At 29.6% G+C, this 21,980-nt stretch overlaps 1 non-coding gene across 1 annotated transcript; it reads left to right on the top strand.

The window, feature by feature from the left end:
* The first annotated feature begins 654 nt into the window (after positions 1-654).
* LOC149519713 (small nucleolar RNA R71) lies at positions 655-761 on the top strand. The gene has a single exon (XR_016341145.1). It is a non-coding gene; the product is annotated as a small nucleolar RNA R71 (small nucleolar RNA).
* The last annotated feature ends 21,219 nt before the right edge of the window (positions 762-21,980 follow it).

Raw genomic sequence — 21,980 nt, forward strand, 5'->3', positions numbered from 1 at the left:
AGGTTCCTAAAGGCTGATTGGTTATGGCTTGAGCTAATTAACCTATTTGGTTTTCAAGATTTTTAATTGATGCAACTTGGCTTTGATTGGTTCCATTATTGGATTGCATCAATTGGTCAATATCTCTTCAAAACTTGGTTTTTTTTCTTGGGGTGGGTTGTATGGTGGTGGGCAAAACTCTGTATTTTAGGTGGTGGTTTGGTGGTTAGGTTGGTTCCAAGAAGAGTTTGGGTGGTTTCTCTAGCCTAGGTTGTAAGTGTTACTATATGAGTTGTAGGTAAGCCTGGATTGTTACGCATATTGGATCATTTCTATTCTAAATAGGCATTTTTCAATAGCATGTGATCCATCACAAATTTCACAAGAAATAAATAAGTTTTGTATAACATGGATAAAAGCAATTCGGGATGGGCTTTGCAGGGCATCTATTTCCTTTAATAAGCTAGCTAACTATGAAGTAATAAAAGTAAAAGTATCAAGTTCATATTACATTCCATACCCCATTAATAACTGTTGGCTGCCATTTTTTTCATGAACTCATGTGCCTCATCAATGGTCGTACTTATAATTGCTCATCCAATAGCTGAATTAATTATAGGTTTTATGGATGATGTTAGTCCATTGTAAAAAATTTAAATTTGTAACTATCGTGGGAAACCATGGTGTACACATTTTCCCAACAACTCTTTGAATCTTTTCTATGCATCATGTAAGTTTTCACCATCAAACTGTATAAATGTAGTGATTTTGTTTCTCAACATGGCTGTCTTGGCAAGTAAAAAGAATTTAACAAGGAACTTTTGTACCAAATCATCCCATGTTGTGATCGATCTAGATGGTAAAAAAAATAACCAACTCTTTGCCTTATCCCTAAGAGAAAAAGGAAAAAGTCTTAGTCAAATAACATCATCTAAAAAACTATTGTATTTAAATTGATCATATAATCAAGAAAATTACAAATGTGAAGATTTGAATCATTGCTTGGAAACCCTCTAAACTATACCTAAGTTTGGACCATTCGAATAATCAAAAGCTTAATATCAAAGTTGTTTGCTTGAATTATCAACCTTCTTATGAATGGTTAAAATCCATCAACATTAGGAATAGCATAGTCCCTCAACATTCAATAACCCTTATTGTTTACATTCACCATTTGGATTGATATTGGTGGTGCTATTTGCTTTTTTCCCAAACGCTAAAAGGTTCTTTTAATTTCTTTGTCAATTGAAGCTAGGTCAACACTTCTAGATCTATGCATACGAAGAACAAATCAAAATAATTTAAAAAAATAAAAAAATATATATATATAGATTATAAGAGAGTAGAAAATCCTTATTAATATTGATTTGAACACCGCTATAATCCCTAGCAACGACATCAAAAACCTTGATAGCTACGTTTTGTAATGCTTACAAGTGTACAAATCATAACCAAGTAATGAGTGAGTAAGTATTATTTTCTCAAGGATTATAGAATTAGAATTGTTAGGTGAAAATCAAGTACCAAAGGTGATAAGCTATTATCTTATATCTAAACTAATGGAAAGATCAGTTTGATTGCAAAGAATAATAAATCAAGAAAATGTAAAGAACACTTATGTAAGCCTATATCTCAATATCCAACTATCACTTAGAATCTTGGATGTGGCCTAATACTGTATCTAAAGAAACAAGGATTGAAGGCTTTTAGATTAGAAAGATTTGTCAAGGCTAAAAACATTAAAGAACATAAAAGAAAGAATGGAAACAAAAGTGCATGAAAACCAAAAGCTTGTAATGGTAAAAGAAATATGGCCAAAACTTAAGAACAATAAAAGAACTTGTAAATCAAAAGTAAAGAAAATGATGCTTTAAAAAAAGAAGACTTGTATTGGAAAAAGATTTAAGAAACAATTTTAGTTATGGTTAATCTGTCACCTTAGCCAAACTATAAAGAAAACTAAAAGAAAACTAAAAGAAAACTAAAGAAAAACCTAAAAGAAAAGAGAAAAGATGTGAAAAATGTCTTGAATACAAGAAATAGCCTCCCTATTTATAATAGAGGCTTCAACTATGTGGGGAATTGGATTATAAGAGTTTTCTTTTTATCTAAGCTTTAAAAGATAAAAGTTATCTTGATCTTCAAGTGTTTGGCTGAATGTGGTGTCTTTAATCTTGGATAGTCTTGGTTGATTAGAACTTCCTTGGAGTGATCTTGTCCATTCATTTGATTTAGATTATTGATCTTGAATTCTTCAAGATAGTTTCGATTAAACATGGTTTATCAAGACCATGTGGTTGCTTCTAATCAAAACTCTTAAGAATAAAGATCAAAGAGCCCTTGTTTAAGCATAATTCTTATTGGTCGAATGCATTAAAGTGTCCATCTTCAAATATACTTCATCAATTATTGATTGCATGTAAAAGTTCTCTAACAAATAGGATAATCGTATACATGTAGTAGTTTGAATGCCACTAGGATTCCTTAATCCAAGTGAATTAAGGAAACCAACATCAAATGAGATTCGGTTATATTTGTTATCACACGACCAAATATTACAATGTTTAGGCTTGTTCTAGTCTTATGTGGATCTTGCATGAAAATCATGTCCCATGTGCATTTTACCTAAAGATCACGAAAACAAACATTGAAAGCACAATATTCGATCAAATTCCAAAATTTTTACACCAAAAAGGACTTGTAAAACACTACATTTCATTGCTATCAATTTTACTACTATCATAATATATAGCTAGGAAGATCTATCTCTTAACTTTTCTACACATTTTAGAGCTTGTCATTTGGATATTCCTACCTATAACTATAGCTAATCATAGATAGGTCATATGGTCAATCTATGTAGGATTTAAGGAATTTATTTTATTACAATATATTCCTTTGATTTCAAGCTATAATGATGGCTTAAATATATACATTAATGATTTATTTTCATAATATCCTATGCTTGGAGGGTTATTCGAAGCTTTAATATTTATTTTGGGTCTTGCTACAAAGAAAAAAGCTTTTGATTTAGTAATTCAAGAATATAGTCTCTTTAAGATTGTAATCTTTTATCTTTGTATCTCCTTACTATTTTTCCATTAGGTTGTCAGTTAATTAGTTTTGCATCCTTGATTAATATCTTTTGGGTGGTGAATTTCTACATTCCTTGGTGGTTTAATCTTGGTGGTGAGCTTTTTTTATCTACTAATAAAAGTTTTGTAGAGTGAAACTTTTAACTTTTGAAACTTTTTTCTTTAATTCATATTTGTGACCTGTTCTTCTATGTTTACTCATTGTCTGACATTAATTTGGTATCAGAGCTTCATATTCATTCAACTGGTGAGATCAATGCTATTATAGTAAGCTTTCATTTCAATTTTCATGGTTGTTCATGGAAAAGATTTGTAAGAGAAGTTTTTAATCTACAAGTGGACAAGATGAGAAAAATGATCCAACAACTTAGTCAATGTCATGATTATCATGAAAGTCATAAACCAACAAACAAAGTTGGTTTTGATTCATCTAGCAATGAAAGTGGGAGAGCTAATCCTATTATTCAATATGAAAAGGGAGATTTTAGTGACAATTCAATCCATGAGTTCATTAATTTGCATTCAACACCAAAATATGATGACTGAGTGGAAAAAGATGAAAGATGCAATTTTATCAGGAGCTCTTAGAATCTGTTTATGATAATGAAATTTCACAATTACTATTATAAAAGAAAATGAGTGGCAACATGAAGATATGTTACACAATAGTTACACATCTCATGACAAGGTATGTGATGTTATTTCTAATGTTGAAATTTGCATAAATGTGGTGACAACAACAATGGTGTGTATTATAAAACTAAATGTAACAAAATGTCTACAACTTTACAAGATTCAATGGCTACAAAAAAAAAAAAAAAAACAGATTAAAGGTTGTATTGGTTTCTCTAAAGCTAGAACCTACTTTCGAGCTGTCTAATAAGCATGGAGAATAAGTTGCATTCAAAGATGGTAACTTGATATGGATTCAATTGAAAAAAAAAACAATTCTACAATGGGAAGTATTCTAAGCTCTTACAATTCTTAGAATATGAAGACATTGTGGACTTAAGGATAAGTCTTTTCCAACTAGAAATATTGACATAGGAGTTTCCATGTTCATGACTTTAGATTAAGTTGCTAAAGAGTTTCAAATCTTGACTTTAATTTATTGAGTAGCAGATTCATGCATATTGGCTAAATTGATAAATTGATCTGTATTTATTGGGATTGACTTAGTAGGTGTGCTATGCATGGTTGAATATATCTATCTCTTAAATTTCTAACTCAATTTATAGCTTGTCATTTGAAGATTCCTACAAAAAAAAATGGCTAATTTGTTGCAAATAGGTCCATTGGTTAGATTCCTTCATGTGGCATGACTTTGGGATTATATCTGTATTGGTTGACAATAAACTAGCAAGCTTACCTTATATGGCTAGAGTGATCTATCTTTTAACTTTCCAGCATATTTTAGAGCTTGGCATTTGGATATTCTTACAAATATGTTCATGGTCAAATTCCTGAACGGGGCATGACTCTGGGATTAAATCTATATTTATTGGAAATGAGTTAGTAAGCTTACTATATATGGCTGGAAATATCTATCTCTTAACTTTCCAACACATTTTAGAGCTTATAATTTGGACATCATATAAAAAATTATGGTTAATTTATCACAGATAGGTCATCTCGTCAAATCTATGCAAGATTTAAGGAATTTGTTTGATTATGTTATATTCCATTGATTCCAGGCTCCAATGATGGATTAGATATATGCATTGTTGATTTATTTTCATAATATCTTATGCTTGTAGGATTGTTCCATTCGTTAGTATTTCTTTTAGGTCTTAGGTAGAAAGAAGGAAGACTTTGACTTTTTAATTTAAGAATATAGTCTCTTTAATATTATAATCTTTCAACTCTGTATCTCCTTGGTTTTTTCCCATTGAATGGTGAGTTAATTAGTTCTATCTCTTTGATTAATAGACTTTGGATGTTGAATTTCCATATCATTAAGTGATTTAATCTTGGTGGTGAGCTTTTTTTAACTATTAATCATAATTCTGTTGAGTGACAATTTCTGAACTTTTGAAAATTTTAATCATCAATTTCCATTTATGAGCTATTCTTGTGTGTGGACTTATTGCCCAGCATTAATCCATATAATTCTATGTAAGAGCGCATGCATGGAATTATTTTGGATTAGATGGTTGCTGATTGGATTTAACTACGACAAGTAAATGCTGAGTAGGATAATGATAAAGTAAAAATTTAAAGTTTGTTTTCAAAAAGCTAGAACCAAAATTTACATGGAGTCTTAGCTAAAAGAGTGATGTGAAGACTAGATGCAAGGACAAAAGCTAGCTAGAAGCAAACTACATAAAATTACATAGAAATAATTAGTCTTGGTTTTTAAGTCTTAGTTGAATTAACATTGCATGGATGCTACATGAAAGCTAGGTGCAAGTTGCTAGTGCATAACTGAAGTTAAGGTGAATATAAGTTGCTTGAAGTAGAATTAAATTCAAGCTAGATTTGATTTTTGAAACTAAGCTGAGTTGGAATTTTATAAGATTATTTGATCTAAATTAATTCAAGTTAAATTCAGTTTTGGAAAGGATTATTTGAGCTAGAATTTGAAGAATTAAAGGGTGAAGATTATTATTTTGCAAGCAAGAAAGAATCAAAACTAAATTAGAATTACTTTGCCTCTAAGAAATCAAAGAAGACAAGTTGAATTTTAACTCTTAAAACTCTTAAATTCTAAATCTAAATGAAGATCAAGATTTTCCACATAGGAAAATTCTAGGAGACAAAGTAACTCAAGACTTCATCACTAAAACTTATCATAATGTCACCCCCTCTTAAAAGACCTCTTGGAGAATTTTTACTCTATAAATAGTAAGCTTTGTAAATGAAGACAGCATAGGTTGGGGTGACAGACCAATTTTTAGCATTAGGTTTTATTTAAGTTCTCATTAATTTTCACTAGCTTCTTTAAGTTTTGTAAACCTTATTTAAGCTTTCTTTAAAAACAAAATTTAAGTTTATGTTTTTGCAATTTCAGTTTTCAAGTTTTTTCAATTTCAATTTCAAATTCAGTTTAAAGTTCTTAAAAGTCTCTCTTATGCTTTTTAAATTTTTGATTCAATTTTTGATTCCCACAAGTTGTTTCAATTTTCAAGATCATAAAATTTAAATTTTCAAATTTTGAATTCTTTCTAGTTTTGTATTCCTTTAAATTATAGTAATATATTTCCATTTAATTTTCTAATTTTTAGTAGGTTATTTGGAGTTTAATTTTCAGCATTTATTCAGCTTTGGTTCTTGCATTTTATTTAAAAGTTTGACTCTATTTTGCATGATTCAAACTCCTCAAATGTTTTGCTCATAGCATTTAGTTTTAATTGTTGTATGTTTCGGTTTAGGGCACTAGCTTCGGTTTTAAATTTCTTGTGTTTCATGCATTCTAATTTGAAAGTAAGATTTAGTTAATGCATAATTAGATTTGATCCAAGTTTAATTTCAGCTTTGTGTTCTTGTTAGTTTTAGTTTACCTAAAGTTAAGTTGCATACATGTAAAGTTTACGTTTTATCATTGTTTCGATATATTAATGTTGCATGATAATTCTAGTTTTTGTTTTGATAAGTAAAATTTCAATTTATGTTCCTATTTAATTTTGGTTTACTAGTGTTAATGTTTAGTTTATTACATAATTTAATTATTATTTACATAGTAGTTTAGTTAATTTGCTTAAAACTCAATATTCTGAATATAATTTAGGTTGTTCAATTTCGTACTTAGTATAACTTTTTTTATAATCCTCGTGGGAATGATACTCTACTCACCTTTATATTATTCTTCAATCTATATATTTACAGAAGCAACTCAACAATTCTCTATCATTTCATTGGATAGAACCATATCCTCATAGTTCTTTATGGCATTACCAACAAGCTCGTCATATTAAGGTATTTGTAGAGTCCTAACAAGCAACATGTTGTCATTTTTCAATAAAGGATGGTTGTACATGAGTAATTAGGTCTCTCCACCTTTAGGCATATCCTTTGAAACTTTCATTGGATTTTTTTCCTATATTTTGCAAGGATAGCCTATTAAGCACCATATAATTCATACTCATGTGTTAGGCCAAGAAAGCTCTTGCCACATAGTTCCAAGAATGGATACGACTTCAGTCCAATTGATTATACCATTTGGTTGTATAACGTGCAAGTCTGAGAACCTAATGTTAGGCACAAAAGATATAGAGTCGCATCTAATCTTTTTATTTAGGTATGATTGGTAACCTAATTGAGTTTATTCTTTTTAAAGATATCTTAAGCTTGATTATCTGTCTCCAAAAAGAATAGGTTATGGTCTTCTTAAACAGAATCAGGTTTAGAATTCTCTTACACATGATGAAGGTTATGACATCCCTAAAACACCTATATAATAGTACCAGATTAATCTTTTGTTATCTTGTTGATAACTCTATAAAAGATAGTTTTCCATATTACATTTTAAAGCTCAATTGAGTAGTTTTACCATGCTCTAGCTGAATTATGCTTCTTTTTACTCCTAATAAGCATGATTCTCTATTTTGTAGGAAATTTTGGAGAAAGTTGAAATTTGGCAACTTCTTGATGCATTTTTTAAACAAACTGGATCAAATTTGAAACGTCATTGCATGAAGTACTTGAAGTGCATGAAGGAAACCATGCAAACTTGATGCATCCAACATTCAGCCAAGTTGACAACTCCTAATATTCAATTCCACACTAAAGGTCGAACCTAGAAGGCTTATTCCACCAAATGCATTCGGCCCAAGTAAGAGAAGGTTGATTTCTTAAAGAGTCATTTGAATTTTGGAAGAAATCAAGCATAAGTGAAAAAGATTAATGGAGATTAGGAGAATATTTACAAATTGGTTGAATCTAGCTCTCCCGTCTTTCCTATTCAAATTCAAAATTGATGACAAGGAAAGCACGCAATATTTTAGCAAATATGGTCCAACCAAATGCAAGGAATGCACCTCACAAGTTGCTAGCTAGATTGAATGCACGCTTAGTCAACATTTGTCTCCCACAGAAATGGAAAACTTTTGAATTTTGAAAGGGTTTGTGGTAGTACAAAATTGTCTAGAATCATTCCTCCTCCTATAGCTCTTTCACTATAAATAGACTAGCTTGATAACAGAGAAAACACACCATTTTATACCTCTCTTCTCCACTTTCTTTAGATGACATTTTTTCTAGTTTTATGGTTTTTTGTACTTCAGTTGGGCTAACTGACCAACCAAGTTATTTTAAAGTTTTGTTATAGCTTTTTTCAAGTTACAAATAAGTTTTTCTTTAAGCATTCTTTTACATTTTGCCAAGTATGTAATCAAGCTTTTTTTAAAAATGTTATTTTGGTTTTCAAGCACCATTATTGTTCTATTTGCACATTTCAAGTTCAATCTAGTTTTTGCAAACATCAACTCCATCCCCAAGTACATTTGGCTATCCTTCGTTTCCATTCACTTTCAATTTTATTTTATAGAATCCTAATCCTATTTGACCTAAATAGTTCACAAGCATTCCTTTTACAAGCTTTCCTTGACTTCTATCCTAAGCATGTCCCTATGATGATTTCTTGTTTGCTCACTTTATTTTAAGTTTAGTTAATTGATTTGGCATTAGTTCATGCTCTTAAGGTTCATACATTTTAGGTTAAATCTATTTGTCATTACATGTCAAACAATTAAGAAGCATTTAAGTAATCTTAATAATTTCATTTAGTAATTTCGACTCACTAAAGTCATTTTGTTATCGTACTAAATTAAATTGTATATCTATATTTGCTACTCATGTTTTGCATCATTGCGTATCTATATTTGCTACTCATGTTTCAGCTTCACATCCTTTATTTGTTGGCTATACTTATCCCATGTCCTTAGCATGTTCAATTTTTACCTAATAGTGAATGTTTTTATTTATTTGTATTCTCAACCATCTTATAACCATTGTTTGAATATAAAGCAAGAATGTACAATTTCTGTAATTGGATTTCTCCCATTTCCTCATATCATCCTCAGAGGAATGATACTCACTCATCACTTTATTACTTTTTTTTACTCAGCCAATAAAAAATTTCATCAATAAAAAGATTTGAATACAGAAAGAACATCCCTGAGTAAAACAGGGTCCTAAGGCACTCACAAGCATTAAAAAGCAACAATCACTTGTCTAAGCCTTAATTAAAATGATTTTTCTCCTTATTTATTTAATTTATTAACTCGATATTTAAATATTAGATATATTTTTTGGGTTTCCTCAACACCTTGATCAAAACTCTAAAAAACTCCTCACCTCAAAGTTATCAAGTAACATGTCCATTTTCTTGAAAAATTATCGTCACATTTATTAAAAATTTTATGAAAAGTAATTTATTTTAATTCTATTTATTTATTTACAAATTAATGAAAATGCTTTATATTGCTAATTTTCTTAAAATCCTTCAACACCTTGATTGAATTTTAGAAAAATATTCTCACTTAAAATTTTCAAAGAATAATACATGCATGTACATTCTTAAAATTTCATCCACAAAAGAATTTCCATTTTTTCAAAATTTATACAAAATAATTATAAAAAAAATTATGCAAACATATTTACAATTTCTAAATATCACAACATTATTTTTTTTCATTTTCGTCTTCAAAATAAAATCAAAATTGCAAGGAAAAACATAATTGTTAAAAAAAGAATTAAAAGATAGAATTTAAAACAAAATTTAAAAATGAAAATAAAATAAAATTAACAAATAAAAAATTCAAATAAAAATAAAACTAATTAGAGTAAAAATAAAATAAAATAGTAAACAAAAAAAAACCTACGATCAAGTTAGATATCCAATTGGATCAATGCATAGGTTGTCAAGTCTTTATCTTCTTCACCTAAATGGCATTGTTTCTCCACATGTATTAAAGCCAAAAATATAATTTTTTTTTTTACTTTTCTTCTTCTCTTTCTCTCTTTTCTTTGTTTTTCTCCTTTTTCTCTCTAAAAAACTTGCCAAAAACATAAAAATCTCTAGATTTCGATTGCAATTTGAAGAAACCAATGTCAGAATATTCAAAACTAGTTGAAAATTTTAAGTTAAACCAAAAAAATTCAAAAAACCCAAAAAAAAAATTCCTATTTTTCACTTCAATTCTTCATACAGGTAAATCTTGAACCCATAAATAAATCTAAGAAAAATCTTATTCCCCATAATTTCGAAACCCAAAACTTTAAAACTAACCCCAAAATTGAAATTCTTTCAGTGTTTTGCCTCTAGATGTGCTATTTTGCCTTTTTTATCACTTGTTGTTCTTCTTGTGTTATTGATAAGGTGCTTATATAGGGATTCAAATCCAAAATCACTAAGAGAATCTTTGGTCAATGAATATATCAAATTTAATATAGATTTCTCTTAAATTCTGTGGGGCTTTTCAATTTTGAGCTTAAAACTTGATTGAATCGTAATTAATTTAGAGCATCTCTAAAGCCCAATATCATTTTAAAATTCAAGGCCCAAGAATGTTTGAAAGATCTCAAACAAAATGAAGTGTTTATAGTTGCCTTTCTTTGCATGTGTTCTATGACATAGGAATTGTACAAAGACCAAAAGACAACCATTATGTACAAGTCCCCTCCTGCAACAAGAAATTAAAACCTTAAAAATTTGAAAATTGCTCTTCCTCAATTGATGCACTAAAATTTTAAAAATCTTAATTAAAGGAAAAAACCAAAATGCTCATCCCTAATAATGGTTTTGAAACTTCAAAAATTCATAAAGGCTTCTCCTTAGAAAATGCATTAAAACTTTGAATTTTCAAAAAGACTCCTTATAATAGAGGCATTGGAACTCTAAGAATCTTAATTGAAAAGCCCTTTTTTAACAATGGCATTGAAACTTTAAAAATATTAATAAAAAAGCTCATTCCTAACAAAGGCCTTGAAACTTGAAAATTTTTAACTGAAACTTCCTCCTTAATAAATGCATTGAAATTCTAAAAATTCAAAAAGGCTCTACCCCAATAGATGCATTGACACTTTAAAAGCCTTCATATTGAAAAACCATATTTTAGAAAAGATTTCTTTCATCTTTACAACTTTTCCTTGCAGAACTCTCTTTAATGGACAAATTCAAAATTCTTTTCTTAGAAAATGACTCATTTTTCAACTTCAAAATTCAAAAACCTAAATTTCCACTTTTCATCTTCCAAATGTATGCAATGAATTAATGCAATGATGCAATAAAACCAATATTATATATCCTTAATTGTGGTAAACAGAAAGATTTTCAAAACTCTTTTCATGTCTTCTTATCTTTCATCTTCCAATCCTTTTCCTTTTTAGCTTCTCAACACTCATAACTCTTAAAGTTGGCTAGCAAGCTTTATTGATTAATTGATTTCCATGATCATTTATCAACTCCATTTTCCAAATTCTAAATTTATATCCTTTTTTTGAGAATTTAGTTTAGAGTTATTAAGATCATCACCCTTTTAATTTGTCTCATCATTCCCAATCATTTTAACTATTCTCAAAATTCTTTACAAAATAGTGTAAAGATCTTTTATGAATTTTATCATTTATTTATTCACCTTTATCCCAATTTCATGATAAATGCAATGTAATCACACATTTCCTCTATCAAGATGGAAAAATTAGGTAAGGTGACTGAAAGATGTCAGTGTAAGCCTTGCAAGCCAATCAAGATTGGTTATAGAAACACTCATTAGTCATTATTTTCATATATTATACATTATTGATTTATTTAATGTATGAGGTATTTCTTTATCCATAAGTTCCATAATAGAATAATTTCTTATTTATGACTTATGCAGGTAAAGTCCTTGAAACAAGTTAGGCGTTGCAAAAGAAGTATATAAGGATATAATTATGAGATACTTATGAATCAAAGTCTTCTTAAATATGTTCCTAGTCATTATATTGTTGAAAATAAGGGCATCAACAATGCTCAAACACCAATGCACGTTAAGCCTCTTACCTTGTGAAGTAAGCAACTGATCTAATAAGTTGAAATATAAAGATATTCATGGATAGCATTTAGGTGCTTGTTAGAGAACAAGTTCATTGAATATAACCTGGTATGAGATTTCCATTTGAAATCTCACATAAGTGTTTATGAAATATACTATCATCTATCAACAATGTAAATAATCCTTTGACTTTTGATACCAAGTCACTTTGTATGTGAATTGTCATACTTTGATGGCGTCTATGTTGGTTAAGTCACCTAATGCCTGAAAAAATGTCTTTGGGTATGCTATGAAGCATATAGAAATAGATGAGTAATTTGGAGAGGATTCTTCACCCTAAGTGATATGAAGGGACATATCTCACATGTACTCGGTTGATATTAGCCATAAATCCTTGGCCAAGGCAAACATGATCTGAAAAGGGTTAATATGAAAATTGCAAGACTAATATGGAAAGATAAGAATGTAGACAATGTTGGGTTTTAGATCATGCTCAAAGAACATTCATGCACAACAGTAGCAAAATTAAAAGCATAAATTTAAGAATACAAAACTAAAACCTTTCTTAGGATCTAGATAGCACTAAGTGAAGTTAAAAATAATTCAATAATCATCCATATAATTATAATCATATCTTAACTCAAGGATACTATAATTTTGAGTTAGAACAACCCTTAATTTGCTTGAACACCATGGAATCCCAAGACTTTAAGCCACTTAAATATTTGGCCTCTAATGGTGATCCATAAAACCACAAGTCCAATTTTTTCAAAGGTTTGAAGAACCCTCGTGCTAGTGAGGTGGCTCAAAGGCCTAAACCAAAAGCTTCATCTCCTGTATGGTTGAACTTTAAAGGAGGAACTCTTTCTTCATGTTCTCTAACATATATGGCATAAGAAGACAAGTGAAGGAAACATAATGCCATAAAGTAACCTAATAACAGCATATTTCTATATGCTTGTTATTTTCAGCTCTTTACATTTGATACTTTTTAGTTTTTTACCAGTTCTAATTATATTCTTTTATTGCATATGCAAGTTGTTTATTTAGTGTTTTGATCTTGTTTTATGTTTATAAGTTCTTTACATGTTTGATTGAGTGCTTTAGTCGAAGATGCTCATTTCTTACTTTTATCTTGCATTTCCATCACGCATATTTAAATCAGCTTTCATTCATATTTTGTTCAATTTTTGTTATTTTTAAGTGTATTTTAATCTTATGCTATTGGTTTTCAAGTTTCATGTAGGTTTATTTAGATTAGCTAATATTTAGGTTGATAAGTCCTGAGGTTAGGTTAGCTTTTCTTATTCGACTTCAACCCAGTTTTTATTTATATTATGTTTGGTTTTTGCTTGGTGTTATGAATTTTTCCTTCAATTTCTAGTTTATTTTCATTTGGTAATTTTGGCTTTCATGTAACAATTAGGTATTTTTACTTTTGTCAACATTTAGCTTACTAGGTTAGTTAAAGTAAGTTAGTTTCCAAGTTTAATTTTAGCTCACTATTTCAGGTTTTTTTATACAATTTTTCAAGATGCTTTTCTACATGTTTTCATTTTACTTTTAAGTCTAATTTAAGCCTATAAACCTAGTTTTTACAATTCCTTTAAGTTAGTTCTTATTTTCATAACATTTTGGGCTTTAGGTTACATCTACATTTTATATTTCTATTTTGCATACCATGTTATTTCCATTATGTTCGATTTTCACATGTAGGCCCTATAGGTTATTTGCTTCATTTTAAGTCTATTTTATGTTAATACGACTTGTTTCAATGTTTGTGCAAATTTCAATCATTTTCATTTGGCATTTTGGTAAGTAAGTCGCTTAGGAACTTAAGTTAATTTCATGCATTTTAATTTCTAGTTTAATTTACTTTTAAAATAATTTAATTTTATCTTTTTGTTGTGTTTAATTTACGTTTTAGCTATGATTAGTTTTATTTCATGCTTTAGTTAATTTTGGTATAAATTTTTATTGTTAGAAACTTTTTATTTTTAGCAATTTCTATATTTAGTAGGTTTAGTCTTTAGTTAGTTACCTTTCCATAATTTGTAGTAATTAGTTTTTAAAGATTTAGTAACATTTAATTTCATGTAGGATAAGTAGAAAAACAAAACTTTTCAATTAACTAAATATAGTAGGTGTAGAAATAGAACTTAGCCCTAAGTTTAGCACTTAATCCCTGTAAAGACGATACTCTATTACTTCCAACTTTATTACTTATACGACTTGTCCACTTGCAGTAGACTAGGAAATTTGAGTCAAGTTTTTCGGTGCGATTGCTAGGGATTGGCAATTTAGTTTAGGTTTAATATTAGTAGTGTATATGGTAGGGTATTATCGAGTTTTGCATATTTTGTAAATATTTTTTTGTTATTTATTTTATCTTTATTTTTTCGTCTTATGTTTGGTTATTCTATGATTGGAACATGTATAGGATTAGGAGCCTTGATCTGATTCTTTTGGACCCTAAAATTGAGAAAACCATTAGGAACTTTAAGAAGGAAAGACTAGGAATACCTATTCCCACTCAAAACCATGGGCCCCATAGATAATAGAACTTTGCATAAAGATATTGTGCCGATCCCAATGCTCTACTAACAAGTATTAGATGGTCAATGTCTATCCAATTTAGTGGTCTTACCAGTGAAGATCCTAATGCTTACTTAGGAAATTTTCTAGAAATTTGTGATACCTTTAAGCAAGATGGCATTACTAATGATTGTAGACACCGAATTTTATCCGAAATATTTTTAACATGATTTTCCAGGACTCATTTACGAACAAGGGCCAAAACCTTTAATATAGGACCATTACATAAACCATTTAGGAGGATCATTTACAACCTATAAAGGCTCACAAATTAGCCCATTTGGGGGCCTAATGTCAACTCGAGTCAAATCGAATCAAACTTGATCAATAAAGTTAAAATTAGTCAAACAAAGTCAAAATTACACAAAACATAATCAAAATGGATAAAACCCAGGTCGATTCTCAAAATTCACAACCTAATTGGAATCAATGTGGTTCAAAAGTTAAAATTGGTTATTTTTAAAACATTAAAAATTTTTTATTGCATTTAGGGAAGTAAAATTACGAAAATACCCCTCAAGGGTATTTTTGTAATTTGGCTTTCTAGAGCTTAGATTTTCCTGAAACTTTTCATATCTTAATTTCATAATATTTTATGATTTCAAACGCATTCAAAATCACAGCAATACCCTAGAAGGGATGAAATTACAAAAAAAATCCTTTAGGGGTATTTTCATAATTTAGAATTCTCGAGCTTGGATTTTCATGCAAATTTTCAAATCTTACTTTCATAATATTTCATGATTTTGTGTGCTTTGAAATCCTGAAAATGAGCATGGGAACATTGATTTATAAGAAAATAGCCTAAATACCAAAAACTTTATACTAAGGGTAAAATGGTCTTTTCATTTGGTTTAGGTGCTATAAAAATTCAACCTTTACAGTGAAGAATGCAAACCATTAGATCTCTTATTAAATCTTGATCCAATAGTTAAAGATTGCTCTTTGAAAAAAAAAAAAGAAAAAAACTTTGACCATTGGATGAGATTTGATCCAAGGGACTATATTCATCAAGAAACAAATTTTTTTTTAAGGGGCTCTCTTCTTTACAAAGGGGAGAGGGCAATAGGAGAAAAAAAAAGAAGGGGCTACCGAAGAAAAGAGGGGAGGTCTACCAAAGGAAAAACAAAAGAGAGGAGTTTTCTTGAAAAAGAAAACAAAAAAAATCACAAAAGAAGAAAATAGAGTTACACATGGAAAGGAAAAGGTTTAGGTGTGAAAGAAAAGGGTAGCAGAAAATAGGTTCAAGGAGGAAAAGAGAAAGAAAACAAAGTTACAGCAGGTATGAAAAAGAGAGGTGAAAAAATAAAAGAAAAGTAAGAGAGGAAATGGTAAGAGAAAGGTTGGTAGTTTTGAAACGAAAAGAAAGGGAAAACCACAGAAAAAAGGTGATGAAGGCAGGAAAACCAAAAAAGTAAAAGGAGGAACACGAACAAAGAATATACAAAGTATAAAAAACTATGCATATAAAAGGGAAAAAATAGCTAAAAAAATTATAATAGAAAAACATTAAGAAAGAAATGAGTGCCATGAGCAACGAAATGAGTAAAGGGCATGTAGCAAGCAATGACAGGCATGGTAGTAGCAAAACCAAAAATTGAGGAGAGAGGGCATGTTGCACGCACCAGGGGAAGAAGATAATTGCCATTTTTTGAACCAAAAAATACCAACCATTTTTAGAGCATGAAAGGGGTTAGTTCTTCATTTGGTATGCCAGCTTTGTTTTTTCTTTATACATGTTTTTAATGATCTTTTTCTAGTTGTATATGGATCATTGACATCAAATGGGAGTTTGTTTTTTAAGTAGGCAAATAAAGTCCAAAACAAGAGCTGATAGTTGTTTGCATTGAGATGGATTGAAGCTTTTTGTTATTTTTTTCTTTTTTTCCCTGTTTGATGTTTCTGCATGATGTTTAATTTTCATTTTTGTCTCTCGCTTACCATTATTCACATGGGGATGTGTTTTCTATTCAAACTCAAAGACTTAATTTTTTTTTAAAACAAAAAAATGTTTTATAAAACAAGAAAAAAAGTTGTTTAAAGGGAGGGGAACTGGTGAAAAAAGTAAAGAAAGAAAAAATCAAGAACAAAAGAAAGAAAGTTGTGAAAAGCTTGGAGTATGTAAAATTCGTCTCCTTTTTTTTTCTTCATCTTTCCATTCCATAACATTCATCATATCCTCTATATCATTTACTTTTTTTATTTTTTATTTCTTTTTTTAAGAAAGTGGTAATTCTTCATTGATTTTTTTTTTACTAAGCTTTAATCAACTTACATCCAATTAGCTAATAGTTTGGATTGAAACAAGAAACCAAGCAACAAAAAATTTCCAATCCACCATTTTGGCCTTTAGAGGTTTGGCTAAACAACCTCACCATGGCCGAACCTCCTTTGGTCCTCCATTGATGTTGCCCTTACTATTGAAGGTTATTTGTAACAATTAAATGGTAAGTTTATTTGTTGTTTATATAAAGTTTAGGTAGAATGTGATATGAGAATGTTGTTTGGCTTTAAATGTTGACTCCATGATTTTTTCTCTTCTTAGTTCATCATATCCTTGATGAAAATCCTCATCTATTGTAGATGCCTTCATATGATGAAATTTGTGATATTCAATGGATATTTGAATGAAATGAAATGTTGATTGCTTAGGGAAATGCCATAGAGTATTCGACCAAGGTAGTTTCTTTGCTTGGCCAAAACTTGCTCATCCATTTGTGGCCAAATATTGCTTGATTTTACGTATTTGATTTTTGTGTTTATCATGTTTACTAAACATTCAATGTGTTGGATTAATTTTTCAACGAAAAAATGATAGTTGAATGAGTTGTTTGGCTGATTGTTATGTTTATTTGGTTAGATTTCTAAAGAACAAAATGGTGGAACATTCAAACCAATTTCAAAAGTTTGTTATGTTTAATCCATTTTTCTCTTGAATTTTCATACGAAACTTGTTTGCAATTTAGTTTTGTAAATGCATAGGCTTGTAATTAGTTTGCTTTTTGGTCATGCTTTTATCATGCATTCAATATTGGCATTTATGTAATTTGTTCTTGTTGCATGCATAATTTCATAAAACCCTAAATCCAATTTAAATTTTTAAGGATTTGCATGGAAACCTTTTATGAAATAATCTATTCCCGAATGTCGCCTAGATATTGGGGTATTTAGGATATTTTATTTTGTTAAGAATTTTCATACATTTTCACAACTCAAAATAAATTCACTTTGTTAAAACCATGATTATAAAAAAATAATAAAAATAATATAACAAGATTTTAAATAAAAAAATTCACACCCAAACTCTATCTAAATGTTGGAGAGTTCAGGTGATCTTTTTATATTTGAAAACCCGATTCTTAAATTTGTATTTGATTATCATTGGCATATGTTTCATTTTCAAATTAATGTCCTCATTTATGATACTTATATATATGTATGTTTTTAGATAGGTTCATAAATTCTTAAAATTTGAACCCAAACCTAACTAAAATCTCAAACTTGTTTTAAATTTCTAAAGAGTCGCATGAAAACCTTTTATGAAAAAATTTGTTCCTAAATGCTGCTATATGTTAGGTTATTTAGGAAATTTTATTTCATTAAGAATTTTCATACATTTTGAATAGCTCAAAAATAAATTCGTTTCGTTATAACCATGATTATAAAAATATAAAACAATAAAAATAACAGGACGGGATTTTAACCCAAACTTTGCCTAGATGTTGGAGAGTCAACGTGGTCTATTTATATTTGAAAACATGATTTCTAAATTCACATTTGATCATTATTTGTATACATCTCATTTTTAGGCTAATGTGCACATCCATGATGCATATAAATGTTTGTTCTAATTATTGATGTTAATATTAATTATATTATTTTTAGTTTTTTTTACTACATAAAAAGTTTTCTTAAAATTTTTAGTTTTGAATAAATAAAATTAAAATAGCATTTCATGAAATATAATTGATTGGTATTCTGCCTAGATGTTACAGAGTCATTAATAATTATCATTTATAAAAAGTGCTATTTTTTTATTTTTTTTAGAAGGAATGTTATGATAAATCTCAAATGGAAAGACTATCTTCGAATTCTGCTTTTATGTCGGAGACTTTGAAGGTATTTCTTTAATTTGAAGATTTTCATAATATTCCTAAATAAATATTTTTTAAAACCAGTTTTATTTCTTACAAACAAAGGGAATTATAATTAAATTTCATGTAAAAAACCATTTTTTTCTAAAATTACAAATAGTGCATGATTAATTGGTACCAATTCTATGGGCACTATGGGGGTGCTAATCCTTCCCCACGTATAATTGACTTTCAAACCTAATTTTGTTTTTGTAGACCAAAATTATCTTTTCAGTAAAGCTTTAAACCTGTTTATATTGTTTTATTAAAAGATAAAATTTTTGAGTGGCCAATCACACCCTAAAAAAGATTAGTGGTGACTCCCCATGTTTTTCATGATTTTTAAACTTTTACATCTAGCAAAGAGTCAAGCCAAAAATTTTAATTATACACTACTAAAAATTTTGGATTCAATTGCTTTTTAATTTATATTTAATTTAGTTCCCTTTACCTTAATTTCTAAAAAAAATGATATATATACACATAAGTTAATAAATAAAATAAATTGTATGTTAGTTATTACTTTGCTTTGATTTGGTGTTTATGATTTATTTATGTTATTTTGATTAATACATCACTTTGCACATCTTTGCATATTCACTTACATGCATGAGCTCTAGACCTCAGTTCCATCCTCTTTAGAAGAAAATGAAGTAGTTACGCTCTCATCAAGTGATAACCTCTACATTTGCTAGAGAAACACTTTCACTCAAATTGAACCTTTCCATTAGTAGCCTATAATGGGTGAGGATTAGGGAGCCTTACTACTCTATGATGGATGATGATGTAAGGAATAGTTTGGGAAACTTTACACATATAAGTCCTAACCCAGCATATCATGAGCCCTAAGGATCCAGCCTAGAATAGAGCCATGCTGTCTTTTTCAAAAATTTACCTAAAGCTAGGACACTGTATATTCTGCTATGTTATATACTATGCTTGATTATTTATTTATTTATTTGTTAACATTACTGACTTATTTAATTTTTTTATTGCTTTTGATCTTGTTGCATACATCATATAGGCATTATATTTCGTAAAGAGGATATTTGTTTTGGATCATTCAATAGTAAAGAAAGCACTCATAAAGCCATAAGTAGTATCAGCCTCCAGCAATAATTATTTAGAAGTCAAAAGCCAATTAGAAGCACTCAAGGAAAAGAAAGAGATTGCTGAAGGGTCAGTTATGTGTCTATACTTCCAAAGTTGGTGCACATGGATTTGAGTCAAAATGAGTAGCCAAGTTAGATTCTATATAGCAACAATAGGGAGTAAAAAAAGAGTCTTTTTTGAAGAAATATGAGGCTATTGCACTCCTCCTATTAGTGAAGATTGACAAGGCACTAGTTAGGTTTCGATACAATTTTGGGATCCATCTTATCGGTGTTTCATATTTAACCAACAAAACTTGGCCACATAATTGAAGAACATTTATCTTTACTTCGAATAGAGTCTGCTAATCAAGACAAGATCTAATGCAAAAAGTAAAAGACTACCAAATATAGAAAAAAGTTAGCCAAGATTATGCAAATAAAGGTCGAGGAGATAGACAAGCATAAAAAGGAAAAGAATGAGGTTAAGACTATTCCATCAACTTTTATGTTTGAGCATATAAAGAAGCATATTGATACTGGTCAAGGGTTAGATGTGTTCACTTTGGTTGTGTATGAGTTGATGATAATCTCTAAGGTATTAGGACATATAGAAGCATTAGTGATCCATTTTTTTGAGCTATTGGATAAAGGTATAAACCCTTCATATTCTAGCAGAGACTATTAGATCACCTAATTTTTGTCGAATGAAGGGTAAGAGACGATTCATAAGATGTCCTCATATGCTTTTTATTAGGCTTAGAGTCACTTTTAGGGAAAATAAAAGATATCATTTCAGCCATTCTCCATCCATTTTATTCCGTTCAAGAAGTTTGTCACCACGAAATAGTAGAGGGATCGAACAAAAGGTTAATGGATGTCATTCTTTCTAAAGCTTACTAGTGAGGATGTAACATTGAGGGCACCATGGATGCTTCCTATGACCATTTTGTATAGTTACGAAGACAAGCCATAGGTACCATTGTTAGGGTTCTGGGGGGCTATAAGTTATGCATCTCTTATGGTTCAAAGACAATATGACTTGCGTTAGCTCATCCCTATAACTCATGGACTCAATTCACTCGAATTTGATGTAGGTCACCTAGTTATATGAAAAAAGTCTGTGAAGTCATCCAGGCATAGAAATAGGTTAACCAGGATGAGCCTAGCCAAATTTACAGAGAATATAGCAAAAAGGTATCTTGCATAAAGAATAAAAAGGGTTAATAAAGATAGGCCTTGACAAGTTGATATTTTAGATAAGTAACCCACTCATATTTTAAGGTTGATATTGTTGAATCTTGATATCACCCAATGAGAGGTCAAGATTGAAAGAAAGAAGATGGCAATGATAGATCAATTTAACCAATTGAAGTATGATTTGATGATGGAAGATGATACAGTATAGAAGCTGACCAAGGAACAAAAGGTATTGAAAAAAGATTTGCAAGATCTTCATCAAGAAAATAAGAGATTAAGGTTGACCATTAGACCCTCGAGGGGATCTAAGAAGGATATGGAAGAATTAAAAAAGATGGTGGAGTATTGAAGAATAGAGCTTGAGAAAACAAAGAAGTGATCTTTGCAATTACCCAAGAATAGCACACATGGAAAGAAAAGTTTTTAGAAGTCTCTGCAAAGGTAACCATATGCCAAAAAGAAAACAAGAAGGTAAAAGCTAAATTAAAGAAGGAACAGAATAGGAACTTTGATTTGCAAAATGAGAAAAACGCTTTGGAACAGGAATTAATGAGCTTGAAGTTTCAATTGGTCAACAATCAAAATCACATAGATAAGATTTTGACTGAATGGCAAAAGAGGGAGAATTATTAGGCCCATACTTGTAACATGAAAGTGGATGCTTGAGAAATGTGAAGAGCAGAGAGTTTAGGAAAGCAATAGTACATTGAGCATTTTACTTCACAAATCTACAAGGTGGTGCAAAAAGCCAATAAAATGGTGGACAGAGTTGAAAAACTAAAGCAGGAGGTAGTACCAACTTAGTATAGCACTTAACATTTGTTGAGTTTCTTATGTGAAGCTAGGGAGTAATATGCTCAAATTAGGTGTTTTTATGGTTTCAATGCAACAATAATTGGATGATGTACAAGG

Source organism: Durio zibethinus, chromosome 3, assembly GCF_047325235.1.
Source record: "Durio zibethinus cultivar Kanyao isolate XHJ-2024 chromosome 3, ASM4732523v1, whole genome shotgun sequence".
NCBI classification, from domain to species: Eukaryota; Viridiplantae; Streptophyta; class Magnoliopsida; order Malvales; family Malvaceae; genus Durio; species Durio zibethinus.